The following is a 24,243-nucleotide window of genomic DNA, read 5'->3' on the forward strand; positions in this document are numbered from 1 at the left end:
ACCAAAACTAAACTTTTCTCTCTGTTTTGCTCTCTCTGTCTTTACATTTAGTGCTCTTATTTTGCAGGTGTTTTGAGCACCTGGTTGGGCAGATTACAGAGAATCCAGCCCTGCCTAACAACACGAGAGGGAATATTGTCTTCTGTTATTGGTGCCTGATACTCTGGGACCCAGGGGAGCTCACAGGAGAGAATCAGGCTGAAACATCTCTGAAAATTTCTTCTGTGTGTTGGACATGTTCTTCAGTAGCACTTACTGGAAACTACAGAAATTGTGGCTCTGAGCTCAAAACAATCAATAAATCAAAGGTAACAGCTGAGGAAGTCTCAGAGCATTCCCCCGGAAACTTGGCTTCTTCAGTTCCTCCACTAGAAACAGAGCTCTTTGTCTTTGGGGTTGATGAGTAGGTATAAAGGCAATTCCAGAGCCAACTGTCAGATAAAGCAAATACAGCTCATACCCTATCACGACAAGGTCGTGTAACACAGAGAACAGCTTTAAGATGAGCTTTGAGTAAAGTCAGATGAAGAAAAGCTTGTATCCAGAAAAAAAGATTGAGAAGAAAAACTCCACCTTACCTGAGGATAGAGGGATCAAAAGGAGTCCACGACTGGTGAACACCAGCAAATCGCCCTGTTTCCATAATGACTTCTTCTGTGATTGAATACAATGGCAACTTTAAGGGCAACTGCAATAACAGTTTCTCATGAAAAATTAACAAAGAATTTATGGAAATGTAGGAAAGTCCCAATGCAATTAGCTTAGATTTCTCTGGAGTCTGAGAAAAGCCTGGATAATTGCATGCAGAAACTGCATAAAGGAGCTATTTTCATTATCGCTGGATACAGAGGGTCCATTTTCATCACAATGGGATATAATGATGTTAAAGCTAACAGGAAGATATGTTTAAAAAGGTTACAACACAGTTTACCAAATGGTTTGATTTATGTAACTTGGCAGAAATACACTTAAGATTACCATTAAGGGAACTGGAGAGGTTACCCTTGAAATTTCCAAAGGCTCCTATAGGATGAGAAAATATATGACCATTTCTGAAAGCTAATTGTACGTTACCACTAGGATGCACAAGGATGAATTTAATTTGTCTCAGGATTGAGGGCTGAATTGTCCTACAAGCTGGCACATGAATATCCATTCTAACTTGACTCTGTTGTAAATTGGCTATTATGGATGTTTATAGGTGCACTTAGGGCTGGGTTTCTCTCCCCGGATGTCTTTGAAACTCCAAGGTCCTGGCACCTTATGGCAGCAGAAGCAACATTTAGAAAACCCACAGAGCCCTGACTAGGCCTGCAGAGAGATTACATGTCCTTATTTAAATGTCATGATTTTCAGTTAAAATGAAATGAAGAGCATCATCTTTTTTTCTGATAGTCATTCACAAGCAGTTTAATGACTCTTCCCTGTTTCAAGAATGCCATCTTCTCCTTGGCCATCAGTAAAGAAATGGAGAAAGAGATATATAATACAGTGAGTTTTTATCAACCTCCAGTGTCCTCTGCAATGTCACACACATAGCTCTGGATATCCTTTGCTATCTATAAAAAACTGTAGTGAAGGCTGCACCTGGGATTCGAATGATTCCTAAAACCATTAAATAGATTCTTGCTAGGAAACCCTTGGAATATTAATAACTTTCGTTAGCTGCAGTGTCAAAAGGATCATACAGTCTCGATCTTATTTGGTAAACACTCTTTGTTTAAAGAAAAGGAAAGAAAAAAAAAGAGGAAAGGAAGAAGAAAGAGATTATTTGTTTCCAACAAAAGCCTCAGCAGAGGTCCTACTCTGAATGGACACTGCTGCCTGGGGACAAATGTCAACACAGTTCAAGCTTTGTTAAAAGGACTGAAAAGATTGGCAAGCCTGCACATGGGCACGCTTATGGCCAGCATTAAGAAAATCAATCTAAAATAACAAAACTGCATTCACATCACAGCCTGGCCAATACACTTCCAGCCGATGTGACAATCATATTTTGACAGTTGAGATAGCTGATAACGGATGGCAAAAGCAATTTCTCTTTGGCGTGGGACCTGAGTTTATGCAATTACAACTCCTCTCTGTTTGTCTGGGCCACATTAAAGATGCAAAAAGCAGAGAGAATAAACAGAAGCCAGTATTTTGGTATAATCAATGCAAAATGATGCAAGTCCCATCAGTATCATTCTAGTCGTCTTTTAATTTTTATTCACTCCTGCATTTAATAATAGCCCTAAGAATAAATTAAAATTCCTGCAGTCCTTTTTGCTTCCCCACTTACCATCTTTTTGCCAGCCTCTTTGTCATCCCCAATACATTTTTTAAAATCACATTATTCACCTGGTTAATGAAAGAAAGGAAGCAAGAATGAATAGAAAGCTTTGTTGAAAATGGAACTGGCATTTCACTCAAGCATTCTGAGTAGCTCTGACATTCAGCACCCTTGTACCTGAAACTTCTGGACATCTCCCATTCTGGCAGGTCAAATAGAGTTGTTCCTTGAGGGGATAGTTTAAAAGCACTTATAACGTGTTTTGATTTACAGATTATCAATTCTGCTGAGCAACAGAGAGACATATTTGGGAGTCGCATAAACAAATACATTCAACTGTGCTGTGGATTAACCTAAAGTGACACATGTATTTAAAAATCTGCCTACTACTTGTCCTCATTGATTAAATGCCCTTAAGAAAGTAAGTCTGATGAAATAAAAGCCATTAAGATGCAGCACACCTCCCCCACTCCTTTTGATGGTTGACACATTCCCTAGAGTGGGAGATTGGATGGCTGATAAGCTAATGCTGAATTATAAGCACTTTGTGGAATGCCAGTGGCAAATGAAAGATCTACTGTTTTGCTTGCAAAGCAACCATACGCCTTAACAGCACAAAAATGGACATGGTGCAGAATTATTTTGTCCTCTGTGCTCAGCATACAAACGAACATGTACATTACGTGTGCATGTTCATGGCCGAAATCAGCTCAGGGCCAGCAAGGCTCGTCCTGGCTACGGTCCCATTGATCATGAATAGAGAAGGGCTTGCCAAGAACTTTGTCAGCATTGTCACAACTCCAGCAAGCATCGGGGCATTCTGCTGTGGCTTGTTACCTGAGCTTTTGCAGTTTGGGAGGGGAGCGTGTAAGGGGGAGTGACGGCCATGGTGCCAGGAGATTAGAGAGGTGAAATGGAAAACTCTTTTCTGCCTGGGAATTAGAGGCACAAACAACATTTGAGGTGAAGTGGGAGAGGTGCCAGATATGGAGTTCAAGTTATATCTTTCCTTGTCTGATGGCCTTGAGAAAAATCACTTCAATTTGCTGAGCCTCCAGTTTCTTTAGCTGAAAAATGGGGCTAATAATGTTAGCTTTTTATTGGACTGTTGAGAGGATGGTGTGGAATAATGCACAAGAATGTGCTCTGTACCCTGGATAACAACAGGCCAAGACCGGGGTCACCACTCTTCGCGGGGAGAGAGAGCCAGGTCTTCCTTCGTACACTGCCCCTGCCTCTGCTGTCTGTCTCTGGCACTATCAGTGTGAACCCTCTTTGAGAACTGCTCCAGACTGGAACAGAAAAACCTAGAAAACCTGGAATACGGAAAACTTAGCACTCAATCTAAATGGTGTAATGGATGTTCAAGAAAACTGGTGGCTCAGCTGGTAAGGAATCTGTCAGCAATGCAGGAGACCTGGGTTCGATCCCTGGGTTGGGAAGATCCCCTGGAGAAGGGAATGGCTACCCACTCCAGTATTCTGGCCTGGAGAATTCCATGGACCGTATAGTACATGTGGTCACAAAGAGTCAGATACAGCTGAGTGACTTTCACTTTCATACTCTCTAAAATAAAAACAATCAAGGGTTCCCTAAAGTGCAGTGAAATACTAGTATATTTTAGATTTGCTTTGATGTCAAATCAGAGAGCGGGCTTGAGAATATGCAAGCGCTCTCTTTTTTGTTACTTCTTTTTATGCGTAACCAAGTATTTTAAAAAATCTTCAATGGGGAGTCAGTGTTAGGACTGACATCTACATAAATATTTTTTCCTTCAAATCTTTGTCTCTGACTCTGCTGTCATGGTGGTTGCTCAGTTGTATCCCACTCTTTGTGACCGCAAGGACTGTAGCCTGCCAGGCTTCTCTCTGTCTGTGGAATTCTCCAGGCAAAAATACTGGAGTGGGTTGCCATTCCCTTCTACAGGGGATCTTCCTGACCCAGGGATTGGACCTGGGTCTCTTGCATTGGCAGGCAGATTCTTTACCATCTGAGCCACCAGGGAAGCCCCTGCCCATCAGAAACAGGTATTGTTTCTTCCAAGTATTTTTAAACAGCATTATTTTTTCCAAAAGGTCTTTGGGTTGCATGGGGAAGTGTTTGGGGCTGGGCAGACCATGTCTACATCTGTAGAGATCTCACAGAGGTTTCTCTCTGAGGAGGATTCTAGAGCATGCTCTGGATGCCTTGTTCCAATCTGAAACTCTGGAGGGTTGACAGTGTGGACAGTCCTATTTTACTCCATGCAAAATGGTGGCCACACAGTGAACATGAGTCTGGTTTGGGTTTAGTCAGCTGTTATCTGTGTTGCTATATTGTTCAGGATTTATCTCTTAACTTAAAAAAAAATAACAGTAACAATAATGTTGATAACTTCTAATTACTGAGTACTTATTCATACTTCTTCATCTTCATAAGGGTTAATATATTGTATCTGCTGTAATTCTCCTAGGAGTTTGACATACTGTGTTTTATTATCATTGTACAGGTCAAATTTCTTGCTCACAATCCACAGTGGATTGATGTGAAAAGAAGGATCATAAGCCAAATCTGAGTGACCCTGATTCCTGAGCCACATGTACTCTGCTCACCTCACTGGGTTGTTGAGAAGATTAAGTGTGATCATGCCTGTGAAAACATCTTTCCTTTTCTTTAGAAGAATGTTTATTTATTTAAAAATTATGGAAGGAAATACTTTCTAAAGGAAAATATAGAAAGCACAAAAGGCAGAAGAAAACCACTTATTACCCTAACACTTTTTATAAAAATGTATAAGGTCCAAGTCCCTCCCTTCCAACTCCTCCCCCATTACTCAGAAGATAAACTCTTGTTAAGCTTTTGTGTGTGCACTTCCAGCCCCACCCCACCTTGCTTTTTTTGATGAGAGTTATTTGAAAAGTAGAAAACTCCAAGATGAAAGTCTGATTTTCCTGTTTTTGTGGCATGAAGGCTACAGACTGACCTTGAGCTTTCAGGATGTCGACTCTGTGCTGCCTTTAGCTGTGTGACACTTCTGCACAACCATCTGCCTGTGTGTCAGGAGCCACTGTGGGGTGAGCGGTGGTTCCCAGCTGGCCCAAGTGATGGGAAATGTATGTACTGACCTGTCTAGGCTTTTCGTCCTGGACTGCGTTTGTTTGCCTCCTTCCTTCCCTTCTCTCACTCTTCCTTTCCTGTTTTAATTCCTGACTCTCTTCTTGACTATCCTTCATCTTGATTTCACTGAAACACATTCTGAAGTGAAAGTGACCAGAGAGGGCTGGGTGGGAGTGTTGAGAGGAGGAAGAAGTACTCCACTGCTATACTTAGGCAGCTGAGATTTTGTTCCTCTGATTTAGTGAAGTGCTTTAGGGTAGAACTGACCGATACGTTTAGTTGCTTCAGCAGATGTCCTGTGGCTCCCAAGGGAATAAATCAGATATGTGGGAACCAGAGGGGGCTTGGGAGGCATCTTGGAATCTGGTGAATAGGTGGAAGGAGGGCCCTTTTCTTTTTCTCCAGGGCAGTGAAGATGCCCCTGGCCAAGTCAGATCCCAGGCCTGGGCTTTAGCTGGATCTGAAGCCCTGATGACAGAGGAACAAATAGCAGCAAGGCTAGTTTTCAAAAGAGAATTGAAGTGATGAAGTGAATGCTCTTGATCAAATGAGGAGAACCATTCAGGGACATTTCTGCTGTGAGGGCTGTTTTAAAAGGAAGTTTGGAAAGCTGTCGGGTGGAACTCAGAGCAGCCCCTTCTTGCTTGCCCAGACACCTGAGCGGCACTCCCTAAACTCTGACTCCTGGGAGGAGGTACTTCCTCCTTCAGAATAAGTGGGGCACCAAGTCAATATGTTACCAAATGCAAGTTCTTGTGTCTGCACACAGTGGGGCTGAACAAACTGAAAAACACTGGAGTTTGGAGCAGAGGAAGGTTTATTGCAGGGCCATGCAAGGAGATGGGTAGCTTGTGCCGTGAACTCCCAGAGGGTTTCAGCAAGGTGTTTTTAAAGGCAATGAGAGAGAAGTGTGGTTGGTTTTTGCAAATTTCTTGGTGCAGGAATCCTTTGTTTTTACAGCTGTCCACGTAGGTCAGGTTGTGATATTCCTGTAAACCTCCAACAAGACATGTTATTCTCTGTTTTGCAACTTACAAATGGAAAAGTGTCATAGTCTTAATGGTCACAGCCTTGAGAATGGCCTATCCTATATACTTCATGCTATAGACAACATTCTTAACTGAAAGCAAAAGCAATAGAATGCAAAGATTAAAGTAAAACAGACAGATCTAATATGGAGCCGGATTTGTCCTTCCCTATTACAAGCACTGAATGGGGAAAACTGCAGCTCTATGACCTGGATGCTTGGCTTCTGACATCTTGAGCACTTCACTTCTTTTCTGCACTTGACTGAACGTCTAGGTGTCACCCAGAACCCAGAAACTATTCTGCTCCGATTGCCCTTTCATGTCCCATTTATAAGTATACTTTCATCTCTTCATAACTGGCTAAATGCAATTTTAAGCAAAATTTGGGCTTGTCCAGTTTATTCCATGTGGCTCTCATCGCCTGTTTTTCACACATGCAGAATACAGAACAGCTTGTACAGAATAACAAGGTAGAAATTCCACTGAGAGGGGTTCATCACTCGTGGCATCAGAAGCCATGAGGGGGAGGCTTTGAGTGGTTTATCAATGTCAGAAGAAGCCAGAGATCGAATTACAACTTAATATGCACAGTTGGACATGTTTTATTATTTATAACACATGCTTCATTTTTAACCTTCCTCTGAATGCTGTATCATTCTTCTAATGGGTCTCCCATCCTGCTCATCTCCCTCGCCAAACCTCCATCATTTAAAATGTGGTGAACTGCTGCTGCCAGGCAGGCTGGTGCACACTGAGCAAGGCCATCACTTTCTCTTTAGCATCCTTCTCAAAAGTCTAATCCAGGTCTCTCAGCCAGGTATTCCAGAGCTGAGTAAATTGAAAACAAAAAGAAAAGCCATTTTGGAATCAGTGTGTCAAAAATGGAGCTTGTACCCACTGAGAAGGCAGAAAGTAAAAAGCAGACTCAATCACCAAATATTTGTTCCTCAATGGCAGATGCTGTGCCAGGTACTGGGAACACAGAGAGGGTTCCTTGCCTTTGTGGAGCTTATGGTCTTGTTAGGAAGACAGGCAACAGTGAGAGAATTCCAGGATAGAACTTAGGCTATAAACTACGTGACTAGTAACGTGGTGTGATAGAGAATAAGGGGTGAGGGAGAGGAGAGAGTTGCTGTTCAGTGATGCTCTCTGCAAGAAGGAGCCAATTAAGCAGATTTGAGTAGGTATGTCAACTTCAAGGTCACTGCTATACCATTTTTAAACCTGGTCAGCAAGTCTCCAGCAGCTCATAATTATAATATTGATAATGAGGCAGAATGCATGACATTCATATCAAGAATTTTCATGGGAGATGTATTAATTTTCTAGACCTGCTATAATTAAGTACCACAGTCTGAGTGGCTTAAACAACAGAAACTTATGTTCTTGCAGTTCTAGAAGCAAGAAGTCTAAGATCCAGGTGTTGGCAGGGTTGGTTTTTTCTGAGCCTCTTTCCTCTGGTTTTCCAGGTGTTTATAGTGCTAAAGAATCTGCCTGTCAATGCCAGAGGTGCAAGAAACATGGGTTTGATCCCTTGGTCGGGAAGATTCCCTGGAGTAGGAAATGGCAATCCATTCCAGTATTCTTGCCTAGAAAATTCCTTGGAGAGAGAAGCCTAGCAGGCTACAGTCCATGGGGTTGCACAAGAGTTGGGCACAGCTGAGTACAACACAGCACACACACTCCTTGGATTGCATCAATGGATTGCCGTTTTCTCCCCCGTCTTCACATGGTCTCCCCTCTGTGTGCATGTCTGTGTTAACCTCCTCTTCTGATAAGAACACCTGTCATGTCAGATTAGGATCCACTCTAGTGGCCTCATTTTAGCTTAATTATCTCTTTAAAGAACTTGTTTCCAGATATTGTCACACTTTGAGATGCTGGGGGCTGGAAATTCATCATATGAGTTTTGAAGGGACACAAATCATCCCATAAGGCAAGAAGAGAACATCTGATTGTAGATTTTCCTATGGATGCAACTTGGGAAATGTTTTAACTTCTGGGTACCTTGTAATGTGCTGTTTCTGGCACCTAGGGAAAGGATGCCAGATGACACTTTGAGGGTCATTTTGTCTTCCTCTGATGAACTGGGCTCCAGTGGTGTGGGTCATGTCCTGAGTGAGTCTCTTGAGAACCTTGGCCTACAGATTCTTTTTTTAAAGAACTTTTACATCTATTATCTTCTAAATTGGGTGAATCTGACTACCATCTATGAAAAAGGGTAGTTGAATATTGCATATTTAACTGAATATATATTAAGTAAAAGTAATCTAGCTAAATATTAGAACAGTGACAATTATTTTGAAGAAAATCTATTGATACAGTCATAGTTTTATACCACAAAAGGAAATCAATTGACAGTTTATTGAAATCTGTGTGCTCAGGACTCTGCTAAGGAGAATCTGGAAGCATACTAATTGATTTATGCATCCTTTTATTCAACAAATATTTATTGAATCTTGATCATTGGTTTCACTTACAGTGTCCATTTTTTAAAAACAAATCTGCCAAGCATAACTCTAGCATGATCTGTACTGTTCTTGTAGACATCAGTCTGGTGCTTGCTGGAGGCATGGTAATAATAAAACAGATCTGGATGCCAGAGGACTCAGAGGAGGCTTCCTGGAAGATGAGCCCTTGAGCATGGGATTGGAGGGATGTGTAGTTAGAATCCTGAAGAGCAAAGGTAATGAGGGGAACGGAGTACTAGTTGTGAATGTCTGGGGAAAGAACTAGAAGGAGAAGGTGGGCTCTTGAGAGGAATGCTGGTTCCCATGCAGTTAGTAGTGTAGAACCTGGGACTCCACATGTTTTTCTTCATGGACCTGATTAACAATATGAGTATCAGGGAAAAGGGCCTTCCCTGGTGGCTCAGTGGTAAAGAATCCACCCTCCAGTGCAGGAGACATAGGTTCAATCCCTGGGTCAGGAAGATGCCCTGGAAAAGGAAATGGCAACCCAGTCCAGTATTCTTGCCAGGGAAATCTCATGGACTGAGGAGCCTGGCAGACTATGGTCCATGGGGTCACAAAGGAGTCAGTTACAACTTAGTGACTAAACAACATCAGAGGAGAGAACAAGATGGCAAAGGAGCAGGTGGACGTGGAGCACCTCTCTCTCCATGGATACATCAGGGATACACCTTCAGACACAGAAGTGCATGCGGAACACCAGCTGAGAACAGACAAGAGTACTGTCCAGAGGAAAAGAATATATAGACCCACTCAAAACTCAGTAGGATGAGTGGGACCTAGGGGGAAAACAGGAGCGTTAGTAGGGCTGGACCTGCCCTCAGCGGGTGGGGGAACTGAAGCCGGGGTCTGATCCCCACATCTGGGCAACTGTCTGAGTCAGAGGAGAAACATCTAAGGCTGAGAGTGAAACAGCTGATCTGTGGCAGCCTAAATGGAATGAGAATCAGACAGTCCTTGCCGCAGCCGTACATACCCCAGACAGGAACACAGGTCACCAGAAGGCACAACAGCTGGGAGCTGGAGTTTCGGGATTATGGAGCAATCCCAGGGCGAGGGCTGCTATTGACTGTAGAGAGACGAATAGAGGGGATCTGAGGGAGGAGACTGTGGTGGGAAATGCCTGTGGAGGAAAGCCAGCAGCCATGGAAGCAAGGCGATACTGCTGAGTCACGCGTAGGGGGTGGAGCCATCACCATAGCCTCTCTCTCCCCTCACGGCCAGCATCGGCAGCTGAACAACAGAGAGGCTGGCCCATCAAACGCCTGATGCACCGAACTACAGAGTAAGACCCCACCCAGGGTGCCCCTTTAAGTGCCTGATGTGCCGATCTACAGAGAATGACCCCAGTCAGGGGGGCCCCTTTATGTGCCTGATGCTCCAAACAACAGAGAAGGACCCCAGGCAAGGGAGCCCTCTAAGTGCCTGAACGGGCGGACCTACGGAGAAAGACAGGCCAAAGAGGCCTTCTGATCGCTAGCTACAGGAGGCTTGAATGAGTGAATTTATCAATTTGGGGATACTTGGAAAGGTTTTGTTTGAATAGGTTCTTTTCAGAATTTGTAGTAATGATCTTTTTGGAAATCAGATAGAAAATGCATCAGTAAATTCTCGTTCATGGTGATAATATCTGAAGTTCTAAAGTCTGTTTGGATGCTGGCATCACAAAATGTGACACATGAGAGGGGCTATGGAAGGTATCTTTTGTGCATTATTTAAATGCAAAGTTAATAAAAATGCATGAGAGAGTGGATAAGAGAGAAAGAGTGATAAGTTATTCTTCTCATAGAATTGAATTTAGCATTAAAGGAAAATGAGCACCCGGACCATTCACCAAGAGTACCAAAACAGCGTTTTTAAAACTGCTCTCACCTGCAGCAGGGGTATCCTAGGATCAGATTAGTCCATTACAGAAGCTCGGGCCTGGCAGAGATGGGTGTGCAGACCACAACAAGCTCTAAGCAGCCACAGGGGCCGAAGGCTTATGTGCCTCTCCCTCGTGCCTACTGGCTCCCAGTGAACTGAGACACACATCAAAGAAGTTCCGTGAGAGGGAGGCAAACATGCCGGAAGAACTTCTGACTCTTAGGGGGTTTCAGCTGCGTCTCAGAAGATCGGTCCAAAGGCTTTGAGATAGATGCTACCTGGATGGGAACACTAGGAAACAAAAACTTCAGAAAAGAAAAATCACTTCTGCTGTGAATTATAGCTAGAGATGGAGGAGGATTGTACCAGTGATTGTTTTTACCTGCAAATGAATAACATCTAGAGACAAAGTAACTGAAGATAAAACATGTACATTTAAAATCTGTAAGTATAAAATTCATCTAAAATGTTTAACAACAAGTTAATTGAATTATATTACATCCTTAGGATTATAGGGTTAGTTGCTAAATGTTACCTTTTAAAATAATTCTAAAAGACATGGGAAATGCTTATGACACAATAAATTAAAAAGCAGTTTACAAACTATGTAAGAATTAAAAGACAGGATTGAGTAAAAATATGTATAGGAGAAAGACCGAAGTCTCAGCCACCAAAATGTTAATGCTGGTATTTTAGTGTGTATTAGATCCCCTGGAGAAGGGATAGGCTACCCACTCCGGTATTCTTGGGCTTCCTTTGTGGTTCAGCTGGTAAAGAATTTGCCTGCAATGCAGGAGACCTGGGTTTGATCCCTGGATTGGGAAGATCCTATGGAGAAGGGAAAGACGACCCACTCCAGTATTCTGTCCTGGAGAATTCCAGGGACTGTATAGTCTGTGGGGTCGCAAAGAGTAAGACATGACTGAGTGACTTTCACTTAATATATGTGGACATGTATATGTTTGGGGTGACTAAAGCCAACTTTTGTTTATCTTTTATGCTTTCCTTAAAACATTTGAAGTATGAAAATTTCAGAGAATCAGAGAAGTCAAGAAAATCGTAGAACTGACACTTATGCACCTATCACAAAGATGGAGCAGATGTTAGTGTCGTATTTGCTTTAAATCTCTCTTTAAAATGTACAAGAAATTCAGCATTACAGATAGCAGCTTCTGTCCCATTCTTACCTCTTCCCCCACCTTCCTTTGCAGAAGTAGATCAGAATTTTTTGTTTGATACCTCTTTGCTTGGAATGCATGCTAGGTTCCTTCAGTCTTGTCTGATGTTTGCGACGCTGTGGACTGTAGCCCGCCAGACTCCTCTGTCCATGGTGTTCTCCAGGCAAAAATACCGAAGTGGGTTGTCATTTCCTTCTCCAGGGGATCTTCCCACCCCAGGGATTGAACTTGCATCCCTACCTCTACCTTTGTTGGCAGGGAGGTTCTTTGCCACTAGCACCACCCATAGATATTACATTTTCCAGGTATTGGTATATGACTAAATTCTGGCCAGTGGAATTAAAGCAGAAGTTATATACACAACTTCCTGGGAGATTCCTTAAAGGAAGGGAGTGGAGAAGTTGATCTCCCTCCCTTTCCCCTTTTGCACCAGTTGGACTGTGGTTTTCCTGGTAGGAGCTATCTTGGGCCACCAGGCAGCATCTGTGTGTTAAGGAATGTGGAACTATAACAGAAAAACGCTGGTTGGTCATGTTTGCAGAGTTGCCGTTTCAACCCTGAGTAGTTTACCTGAACTTTAGTTTGACAAAGACATGAAATTGTAATTTATTTGTCATTATTATTTTAGCTTTCTTGTTATTAGCATTCTAAGCTAATCCATTTAGTATGCTATGCAGCATTCTCATGTATTTCTTGTATTTTTACCACATGTGTATGTATCCTAGCCAATTTCCACATTGTGTTAAGATTATAACTAGATGGTATCATACTGTGCATATCCTTTTATAACTTACTTTTTAAAAATATTTGACAAGTTTTTATTTATATTTATCCATGTTGATATTATAGTTCTTTAAATTTTTTGTTTTGTTTTGTTTTTAGTTCTTTATTTTGACTATACTAGTCCTCAAGTTATCTCTTTTCCTACTGAGAAATAGAGAGATGATTGTTTTCATTATTTTTCTGTTGCAAAATACTACAACAAACATCTTTGTATGTGTTTTGTGGTGCAAAAGTGTGAGAATTTCTATAGGGTGGATAGCTAGCAGTAGAGTTTCTGGATTACAAGTATATACATCTTTAGCTTTACTAGGTTTTGTCAAAGTGACTGCAACAAGCAGTATGTAAGAGTTTCTATCTCTTTGTGTCCTGACCAATGTTTGGTATTATTGGGCTTTTTGGTTTTTTCCTGTTTGATGGATGAGAAATGACATTTTATTATCAGTTTCAACGTCTCCATTTTCCATGATGAAAATGTTATCACTTTTGTAATGAGGGAAGATAAACATTCAAATACCTCTCTGCTTGAATCTCAGGATACACATTAAGTGGCTTAGGGAGTCTAGACATGTATCCAGAATAAGTGGAGATCTTTCTCATCCGTATGGTTCCCTCTCTTAGCTCATAGAGGTGATTGTTGTTCAGTGACTCAGTCGTGTCTGACTCTTTGTGACCCCATGGATTGCAGCACTCCAGGATTCCCTGTGCTTCACCATCTCCCGGAGTTTACTCAAACTCAAGTCCATCAAGTCGGTGATGTTTATTATTCTAGAAATACTGTGTACATTAACAGAGGACAATAAAAGAATTTGTTCTGCTTTAACAGTTTTTAAAATGAGAGCTTCAAAATCGTGGTACTGAAGCCCAGCTGAATTGGTGACCTGTGACTCTGTGTTTCTGGGTCCCTTGCCAAAAAATTGTCTTGTCTGCTGCCCCTTTGAAAATGAAAGTGAAAGTCATGCAGTCGTGTCCGACTCTTTGTGACCCCATGGACTATACAGTCCATGGAATTCTCCAGGCCAGAATACTGGAATGAATAGCCTTTCTCTTCTCCAGGGGCTCTTCCCAATCCAGGGATTGAACCCAGGTCTCCCGCATTGCGGGTAGATTCTTTACCAGCTGAGCCACAAGAGAAGCCCAAGAATATTGGAGTAGGTACCTGTCCCTTCTCCAGGGGATGTTCCCAACCCAGGGATTGAACCGGGGTCTGCTGCATTGCAGGAGGACTCTACCAACCGCGCTATCAGGGAAGCCCTCTGATGCCCCTTTAGGCAAATCTGACTCCTTGGTATCACCTACTCCTCCAAAATATTTTAAGTGGGAACAGAATGGTTTGGCTTGATCTCCCTTCTCCCCCACGATGTCCTTAGTGACTCTCCTATAAGTGAATTTGTGCCCCCCTTCTTCTATTTCCAGGGACACCCCCAGCCCATCTGTCTTCCCTTGTCCTCTCATCCCCTGCCCCCACTGATGCCCTGTAGCTTGAATCAATTTCCCACAGACCATGGACTTGAGCCCAGCTGACAGCTTATCATGCTAAATTGCTATCTCGAGGTGGTCGCTTTCTGAAGGACATTTGTACTTTAATAAGGAGCTCTGGAAGACAGAACTGCTTCTGAGAAAGGTCTAAATCATTGTGGATGGAACTTAAGACACCTTGATAAATGAAAGAGGTAAAGGTTGGGGGCTTCGAATCTTCTGCAGGTGCATAAATGACTTCATGAAATTTATTAACATGAATTCACTTCAGAACATTTGGCTGGGCACTTTAACAAAAAAACACGTGAATGTGGTAGTCAAGTCTTTCAAAGACAGTATTTGACAAAGCCTATGTTTATTTCTAGTACTGCAAAGTAAAATTCTAGCAAGGATGGAAAAAGCCACTTCTGTGAAAAATTTCTGCCTGATCATCCTTGTACTCAAACAAATGAATGCACTGGAGAAATTTACACAGGTGAAGACAGACAGCTGTTTAGGTGTGCAGACTGCTAAGCACAGCAGGAGCCAAAGTGTTTAGATTACCTGAAGGCCAGGTGACTAGATCAGGGGAAACTCAATGATTCTATGGATGGATACATTTGGGGACAGTAAAAGTTTTAAGATCAAATAATGATTAGACCAAATCTCAGCAATAAGGAAAGGATTCTAGAGACATTGAGCCAAATCTGTTAGCTGGTGTGGAGAGATTGAAAATTAGGAATTAGGAGACTTAGTTGCTAGACCCAGTTCTGCAGCAAACTAGCCATGTGTTCTTGGGTCTTTCTAAGTCTTGGGACTCTAAAAACGTAAGGTTGCGCTGTATAGAACTCTACGAGGTCTCCCAGCTCTAACATTCTCTTATTCAGAACTAGGTCTGGGTCACATTTTTGACAGCTTGAAACAGGAACCAGGTAATCTGTAACTGTTAGCAAGGTATTATAAAAATAGCATCGATTCTAGAACCTGCATAACAAAGATAATAGCTAACATATTGTATGGCAGCATTATTTACATACGGGCTTCCCTGATAGCTCAGCTGGTAAAGAATCTGCCTGCAGTGCAGGAGACCCGTTTGATTCCTGGGTCGGGAAGTTCCCCTGGAGAAGGGATAGGCTGCCCACTCCAGTATTCTTGGGCTTCCCTGGTGGTTCAGACAGTAAAGAATCCACCTGCAATGTGGGAGACGTGGGTTCAATCCCTGGTTTGGGAAGATCCCCTGGAGGAGGACATGGCAACCCACTCCAGTATTCTTGCCTGGAGAATCTCCATGGACAGAGAAGCCTGGCAGGCTGTGGTCCATGGGGTCACATATATTAAAGTTCAATTTGCATAATAACCCCATGAGATAAGTACGATTCTTATACCCAGGTGACTAGATCAGGGGAAACTCAATGATTCTATGGATGGATACATTTGGGGACAGTAAAAGTTTTAAGATCAAATAATGATTAGACCAAAATCCCTGAGAGTTAGTTCAAGTCTCTATGACTTAGTGTTGCCCATGAAATGGAAATAACCAAATCTTCCCTTTATATCTCATAGGGTTCTGGTAGGTATCGGGTGGAACCATGCTTGTAAATTATATTTGAAATGGCTTTTGTGTTTTATTTATATAGCTGTGTAACATCATTAATGATTTACTTTAGAAGATGGATCATATATGCTTAAGCCCTCAGATATAGAATGGCAGTGACAATGAATGAAGGAGCCTGGTGCTTTGTCTCAGGAACTTTATTCCTTTACCTGTACTATTGCTGGAGGTGGGGAGGTGTTTACTACATATGTATTTTCTCCTGCTCCCAGAGATGGGAAATGTACGATTTCGTGTATATAACCAGGGCACCCGTCTATCTATCGATGTATCTGTCATCTATATCTGTTTTTCTATCATCTATCTATCTATCTATCTGGAAGAACTATACCATGGGTACAATTGTTCTTCTAAATGGATGTGATTGAGGCCAGTGGGATCCTCATATGACATCCTTTAGAAAGATGTCTTATTGTTTCTGAAATCAAAAACACCAAGAGTGACATAATTTAAAACCAATTTTGGTCTAAAGCAATTTAGATATAATAATCCTATCACAATTTTATTTTTCCTGTGAAATGATAGAAGTTTCTTTTGTGAAAAGAGAAAAGAGAAAAGCAAAAATTCTAGAATTTATAGCTGAACTTGAACCAGATTCGCATAGTCCTCTTTTCCATGCCTCAAAGGCCACCTGCAAAAATCCTAAATAAAAGTTATAGGCTTGTACTTATTTTTTCAAGTCTAGTGGAAACATTCATATAAAGAGGTTTTATATAAATCAGCTGCAATTTAAAATGCTTCCAAGGGCAAAGCAGTGATATGAATGTCCTGTGGTTTGTTGTGTGTTTAGACTTTCTCATTAAAGGGGGAAAACTTATAAACCATAGGCTTTTAGTGTTTACAGTTTATTGCAATTTGTTCATACAAGTTTAATTATTCCAGAAATCAGGATTCTGGTGTGGGTCACTGCTATGTTTACAGCTTTTCTCATGTGAATTCCTGAAAGCTTGTTTGTTTTATTCATAGCATTTTTATTTAAATAATATTTGACACATATGAAAAATACACACATATATTACACTTAGAAGTTTGAATAAAACTATAAGAAACTATAAGAAACATCTGTGAAATTACTTGTTTTCCCCTTATTCTGTTATCAAAGGTAACTCCTCTCTTGACTTTTTGTGTTATTCATTCCTTTGCTTTTTTCTTTAAACACCTTTCAGTTCAGTTCAGTTCAGTCACTCAGTCGTGTCCGACTCTTTGCGACCCCAGGAACAGCAGCACACCAGGCCTCCCTGTCCATCACCAACTCCCGGAGTCCACTGAGACCCATGTCCATTGAGTGGGTGATGCCATCCAACCACCTCATCCTCTGTCATCCCCTTCTGCTCCTGCCCTCAATCTTTCCCAGCATCAGGGTCTTTTCAAAAGAGTCAGCTCTTCGCATCAGGTGGCCAAAGTATTGGAGTTTCAGCTTCAACATCAGTCCTTCCAATGAACACCCAGGACTGATCTCCTTTAGGATGGACTGGTTGGATCTCCTTGCAGTCCAAGGGACTCTCAAGAGTCTTCTTCAACACCACAGTTCAAAAGCATCAGTTCTTCTGTGCTCAGCTTTCTTTATAGTCCAACTCTCACATCCATAGATGACCACTGGAAAAACCATAGCCTTGACTAGACAGACCTTTGTTGGCAAAGTAATGTCTCTGCTTTTTAATATGCTATCTAGGTTGGTCATAACTTTCCTTTCAAGGAGTAAGCGTCTTTTAATTTCATGGCTGCAATCACCATCTGCAGTGATTTTGGAGCCTAGAAAAATAAAGTCAGCCACTGTTTCCATTGTTTCCCCATCTATTTGCCATGAAGTGATGGGACCGGATGCCATGATCTTACTGAGATATAATTCATATACCCTACCCTTCACCCATTTAATGGGTACAATTTAAATTTTTAAAGATATTCACAGTAGTGCAACCATCACCACAGTCTGTATTAGAACATTTTCATCACCCCCGAAAGAAACACGTTACCCATTAGCAGTTATAACCCTTTCATCCCCAACTCCCCACCCTCCCCTTTAAAATACAGTCTTCTGTTGAATTTGCCAGGGATGGGTTTCAGGACCTTCCATGGTTATAAACATTCGTGGAAGCTCAGGTCCTATATGAGCCCTGGCATGGGTACCCCTAGTTCCACAGCCACAGATTCAACCAATTGCTGATGGTAACATAGGCAAGATTCCTTGGCCGGTGGAATCCAGAGAGGCATGACCTGCAGCTAGGGAAGGCTGGCCTTATGTCATTTTATCAAAGATGCACTTGCACATATGCTTTTATCATAATATAGATTTCGCTTTGAATTTATTTGAACTGAATATACTTTTTCTTGTACTTGATGTACTCTTTTCTTTTTTTCACTCAGTGTAATATTTCTAAACACCCACCATGTTCTTGTACAGAGTTACAGTTAACTCATTTTCAAAAGTGTACTTTCTCTACTTAGATAAAATAACAGTTGATTCATATCTTGCACATACATTTGATTTCCTACTCTCTTTTTGCTACAATCCCTCTGTTCGGAATGATTTTGTCCATGTCACCAAGTGCACACATGCAAGGGGTTGTATGGCATCTAGCTGGCACTGTAAATTGCAAGTTTAACTTTACAGAATAATGCAAAACTTTATTGCAAAGTTGTTATAATTCATACTTCCATTAGTTGAGTGACAGGTTCTTTCTCAACGTTCTTGCCAGCATTTAGTGTTATTAGATCTCTTCTTCACTCATGTCATGGAGGCAAAATGGTGTGTCGTGTTTCAGTGTTTTCCTGAGTGAGAATGAGGTTAAACTTGTCATACGTTTGTTTGCAGTTCTTTCTCCTCTTCTCTAAAATGCCTGTTCGTATCTTTGCCTGTTTTTTTCCCCCCCATTTGGCTGCTTGTCTTACTTATTAGCAGCACTTTATACACATCAAGGAGAAGGCAATGGCACGCCACTCCAGTACTCTTGCCTGGAAAATCCCATGGACGGAGGAGCCTGGTAGGCTGCAGTCCATGGGGTCGCGAAGAGTCAGACACGACTGAGTGACTTCACTTTCACGCATTGGAGAAGGAAATGGCAACCCACTCCAGTGTTCTTGCCTGGAGAATCCCAGGGATGGCGGAGCCTGGTGGGCTACCGTCTATGGGGTCGCACAGAGTCGGACACAACTGAAGTGACTTAGCAGTATACACGTCAAACACCAATCCATTTTGGGATTATATATGCGGCAAATCCTCCTCCAAGTTTCAAGTTTATGCCTTTGTTTTTCTTCTTGTGCTTGCCTCCCATAAATTATCATTTACTTTTATGTATTTATGAATTTCTATTATAGGTTTTTGACCTATGAGTTATTTTCAAAGACTTTTTTGTTTGAGTATTAGAAAGTCTAACTTACAATCATTCATTTCTTTCTCACTATAATGGTTAAAATTGGAGATTTGTTGATGGTTATTTTAATGTATCCATGTGGTCACATTTTTGATCAATGTGCTCTGTGTAGTTGGGAGATCTCTAGTTGTTGGGTACATGTCCTGTTTATATTCTTTAAGTCAAGTATGTAATTTTTAATTTTGTATATTTATCAGAGTTTTGTCAGTTTGAGCTATCAATAACTGTAATATACATGTTGAAATGTTTCTTTATAGTGATGGATTTGCTAATTTTGTCTGTAGTCTTACTTTTTGTTATTTTGTATATTTTGAGTCATTATTGGTATAGGTAATTTTTTAGTTTTTCATGTTTTTATTGAGGTGAATCTTTTATCATAGTGACATACTTTGTTTCAAAAATATGTATTTCTTAAGTCCATTTTTTTTTCTGAATTAATATATTTCTGCCTTCTTTCACTGATGTTGACTTTGTATATTTTTTCTCCTTTTACTTCCAGCTTTATCAACTTGCATCCTTTTACTTCCAACCTTACCATATCCTCATTTTTGTTTAGTGAGTAGTGTATAATCTATCTATTATCTATATTCCTAGCTGAAAAATTCAATTCATTGATATTTATTTTTATTTCTATCATTTTACTTTGTAGTTTTTCTATACCTTGACTTCTGTGTTGCTCTTTCTTCAAATTGTTTGTTTTGTTTTCATATTCTATTTTTCCTTCCACTTGTTGGGAAGATATAGACTATGTTTGTTTTCTTAGAGTGACACTTAAAATTCTACTATATTTATCTTAACAAGGTGCAAAGGCATTCTTACCTAAATGCTTTTCCAAATAATGCAAGAACTTAAAAATATTTGATATCCTGATAACCTGCCTCCAGATTACCTTCTATTTTTGTCCATTATTTTAGACATGAGCATCATTATTATTTTATACAGTTTTCTTAGATTTACCTCCATGTTTTTCAGTTTCTTCTTTTTTCCCCCATTTTCTTTTCACATCTTAGATATTCTGTATTGAACAGTTTCTTTCAGGAAGTATGGAAACAAATCTCCTACAAGTAAAAGTCTGCTGAGTAAGCTCTGTTAGTATTTGTTTATTTGCTCCTGCTAAGGAGCTTCAGTTTGGTCTGACTGACTCCATGCGATCCTATGGACTCTAGTTGCCAGCTCCTCTGTCTATGGGATTCTCCAAGCAAGAATACTGGAGTGGGCTGCCATTTTCTTCTCCAGGGAATCTTCCCAACCCAGAGATCAAACCTGGGTCTCCTGCACTGCAGGCAGATTCTTTACCATCTGAGCCACCAGGGAGACCCATTTGTTTATTTAAACATACCTAAATTTTATTCTCATTCTTAAAGGATGACTTGCTAATTTTAATCCTCATTCTTAAAGGATGATTTGCTGGATATTTTGTTTTAGGTTCATGTTTATATCCCTTAGCAGCTATCTTTTAACATTCATTACTGTTGTCGAGAATTTTGCTGTCCATCTAGTTGTTTCTGCACAGGTGATAGACCTTTTTCTTTATATACTTAATAATCCTTTATTTTGATATTGGAAATACAATATCATTGTATTTTATGTATTTTACCAATGTATAATATACATTGGTATTTTGCTACCATATATCTCCCCTGGTGGCTCAGATGGTAAAGAATCTGCCTGCAATGCAGGAGACCCAGGTTCGATTCCTGGATTGGGAATCCCCTGGAGAAGGAAATGGCAACCCACTCCAGTATTCTTGCCTGGAGAATTCAATGGACAGAGGAGCCTGGCAGGTTATAGTCCATGGGGTCGCAAAGACTGGGACACAACTGAGCCACTAACACTTTCACTTTTTTTCATTGGTATTTTGCTACCATGTAAATAGGTGTGAATTCATTTTCTTTTTTTTTTTTTGAATTCATTTTCATTTCTACTATTTGATGAAAGTTTTGCATGCTATATGTGAAGAATTTTGCCTTTCACCAGTTACAGATGTTGTTAGATATTCTTTTCTTAAATATTGCCTCATCATCTATTCTCATTCTTTTCTTCTGAGAACAGAGTTAAGTGATTTCTTAACCTTCTCATTTTATCCTCCACACTTCATCCTCTCTGTTCTACACTGTAACTTTTAAATATCTGTCACTCAGTTTTCTAAATTTTTTAATATATAGTCTGCTATCCAATATTTTGATTTAATTTTAAGTTTTCATGCTCACATCTTTATTTCTAAAAGTTTGGTTTGATTCTTATTGAAATCTTCCTGATAATTTTGTAAAGATTCTTGTTGCTTGCTATTGTTTAAAAACATTACATATTACAGAAAGTATTTCATACACATTTTATCTTCTCTATTTTAGAATTATTTTAAAATTGAAATTATCAGGATACTGATTTTTTTTTCTTTTTTCTTTTTGCTGCTGAATTCACTTATAGCTGTCGATTCCCTGGTGGCTCAGACCTGCCTGAGGTGTGGGAGACCCAGGTTTGATCCCTGGGTGGGGAAGATCCCCTGGAGAAGGAAATGGCAACCCACTCCAGTATGCTTGTCTAGAAAATTCCATGGATGGAGGAGCCTGGTGGGCTCTATTCCATGGGGTCACAAAGAGTCGGACAAGGCTGAGCGACTTCACTCACTCACTCACTTATAGCTCCTTATTTTCTTGTGTGTTTGTTGATTTTTGTTGCTTTTGTTATGAGCTCCTATTTAGTTCAACTTAATCCTTAGGAATCATGGGAGCCTAAATTGGGGATGGTTTCTTTCAGGGAGGATTTGCCTTTGCTACTCCTTAGAGCTGAGAGTAGAGTCCTACCAACCTGAGACCCCTTTAGCTTATTTGGAGGATCCACATTAATGCACAATAATTTTCCAGATTTAGCTCTCCCAACAAGAAGCATTCACAAAACTTCGCTACCCAAACCCTATACTAATACCTGAATTTACCCTCAGGTTGACTCCAGATTTTGTGTTCTTATCATACATTCTTCCAGCTTTGATATCAGCTTACTATTCCTTTTCTATTTCTTTTTGTCTTCCCTTTAAGATTTTCTGTACTTTGCTGTTCTCTGCCTTACTTGAAAAACTTGTTATAGTTAATCTAGGATCAGTGTGTTCCTAGTCCTCTGGATTTCCAAAATCTGATATATCCAGGTCTCGTGCCCTTATAATAGTAAACACAGCTCTCAGGATCTTTATTTTCACACACACTTTTGAGCACTCACCATGTGCCTGGCTCTGTGTTAAGTGTTGTAGGAGAAATAATTTTGTTCTTGAGAACTTGGAATCTGGTAGCAAAAAAGGTCATGTATACCAGAAATTATTCTACAAGGCAGCGTGAAATACGTGCTAAAATAGGAGCACAGCCATGGTGCACAGCACAGGCTAAGGAGTGGGGGGCTTCACTCCCACTGGGAAAAGCTGAGAATTGAAAGGCTCTCAGGATCAAGCTCATGCATTGAATATAAGCTTCCATTTCATAACAGTCCAAGGGTGTACAGCTGGGCAGGAGTTAAATCAAGTCTCTTTCATGTTAAGAGCGACTGATGTGAAGGGCACAAGCTTCCTGCAGAAATCTGAGGAAATATTCCAGACAGCCCATGCTGCTCTTCTAGTCACAAACCTACACTTGTACTGGGAAATTATTTAGAGGGTGCGTGGTTGAGAGAAGGTGGAACACTTAGGTTTTCACATATTTTTCGGGGAAAAAAATAGCCAATGCTTAACTGCTCTAAATGGGAACCTCTAATGTGACTACTGTTTGTATACTGGTGTTTTCCATTATAATCCCATTTAAGAGGGTTGTAACTTGACTGTAAAAATTTCCTCTAGGTGAAAACTTGGCATACCGGAGTGCTCCCTTTGAATAACGGCTGTTTTAAAAGAGAAACTAATTTGGTTTACATTAACCACGTTTTTTGGAATTCAGCAGACAAAGCCTTTAGTATTATAGATGTTAGCGTTCTTTACTGCATGAAGTTGGAACAAACAAACAACAAGAATCAGACTTATTTGTCTTCTTAAAGTGCAAAGCAAGTATCCAATTTTAGATAACTCTTCATGTGATATGCCGAAAACTACAATGCCAAAGCTATTTAATGTCTGCTAAAGGAAAGAGTGTGTTCTAAAAGAACAGACGCAGTTGTGAGAAGCCAGATGGCTAAAGTATAACCCAATGTATGGAACTACCAAGAAGCAGGCAGCAGTTTTATTATTTCTGCTGCATTAGGTGAGCTCTACTGAGGCAGAGAATTACACGGTAAAAACCCAGTGATGACCAGAAGAATCAATATATTTAATGCTAAGCAGTTATGCTTGGCATTAAAGAACTAAAAGGAGACACTGAGGGCTCGAGAAGGATGTTCCACTCGAAGGCAATCACATGCTGTATAAGACACTTGAGCCTAAGCTGGAGCTGTTGTTTACTTGGTAACCTCAGTCTCCACATGTCTCTTTTCTTGAGGTGCTGAATATAATTCTAGTGACTAAAACTACATACTCTTGGATATGAATAATTGACTTGAGAGAGACATCTGGTCTACCCCCAAAGCATGCATTGGCTCTTTTGTATCCAGAGTGAGTTGGTATCTATATCTACAAGGTGGTGCTTTTCTAAGAATTGTGACAGATACATTTGACTATATGTGGTCAATTTTCAACTTACTGCATAGCCGTAGTAACTGTGGAGAGAGACATGACTCTCTGAGCTGTGAGAGTAGCTCACAGCATCAGGAAGTAGAAGAAAGTTTTGTTGTTGTTCAGTCACAAAGTCGTGTCTAACTATTTGTGACCCCATGGACTGCAGCATGCCGGGCTTCCCTGTTCTTCACTATCTCCTGGAGTTTTCTCAGATTCATGTCCATTGAGTCAGTGATGCTATCCAACAATTTCATCCTCTGTTGCCCTCTTCTCCTCCTGCCCTCAATCTTTTCCAGCATTAGGGTCTTTTCTAGTGAGTTGGGTCTTTACATCAGTGGCCAAAGTGTTGGAGCTTCAGCTTCAGCATCAGTCCTTCCAATGAATATTCAAAGTTAACTGCCTTTAGGATTGAGTGGTTTGGTCTCCTTGCAGTCCAAGGGACTCTTAAACACCACAATTCAAAAGCATCAATTCTTTGATGTTC

The sequence above is a fragment of the Bos taurus genome, chromosome 7, assembly GCF_002263795.3.
Source record: "Bos taurus isolate L1 Dominette 01449 registration number 42190680 breed Hereford chromosome 7, ARS-UCD2.0, whole genome shotgun sequence".
NCBI lineage: Eukaryota > Metazoa > Chordata > Mammalia > Artiodactyla > Bovidae > Bos > Bos taurus.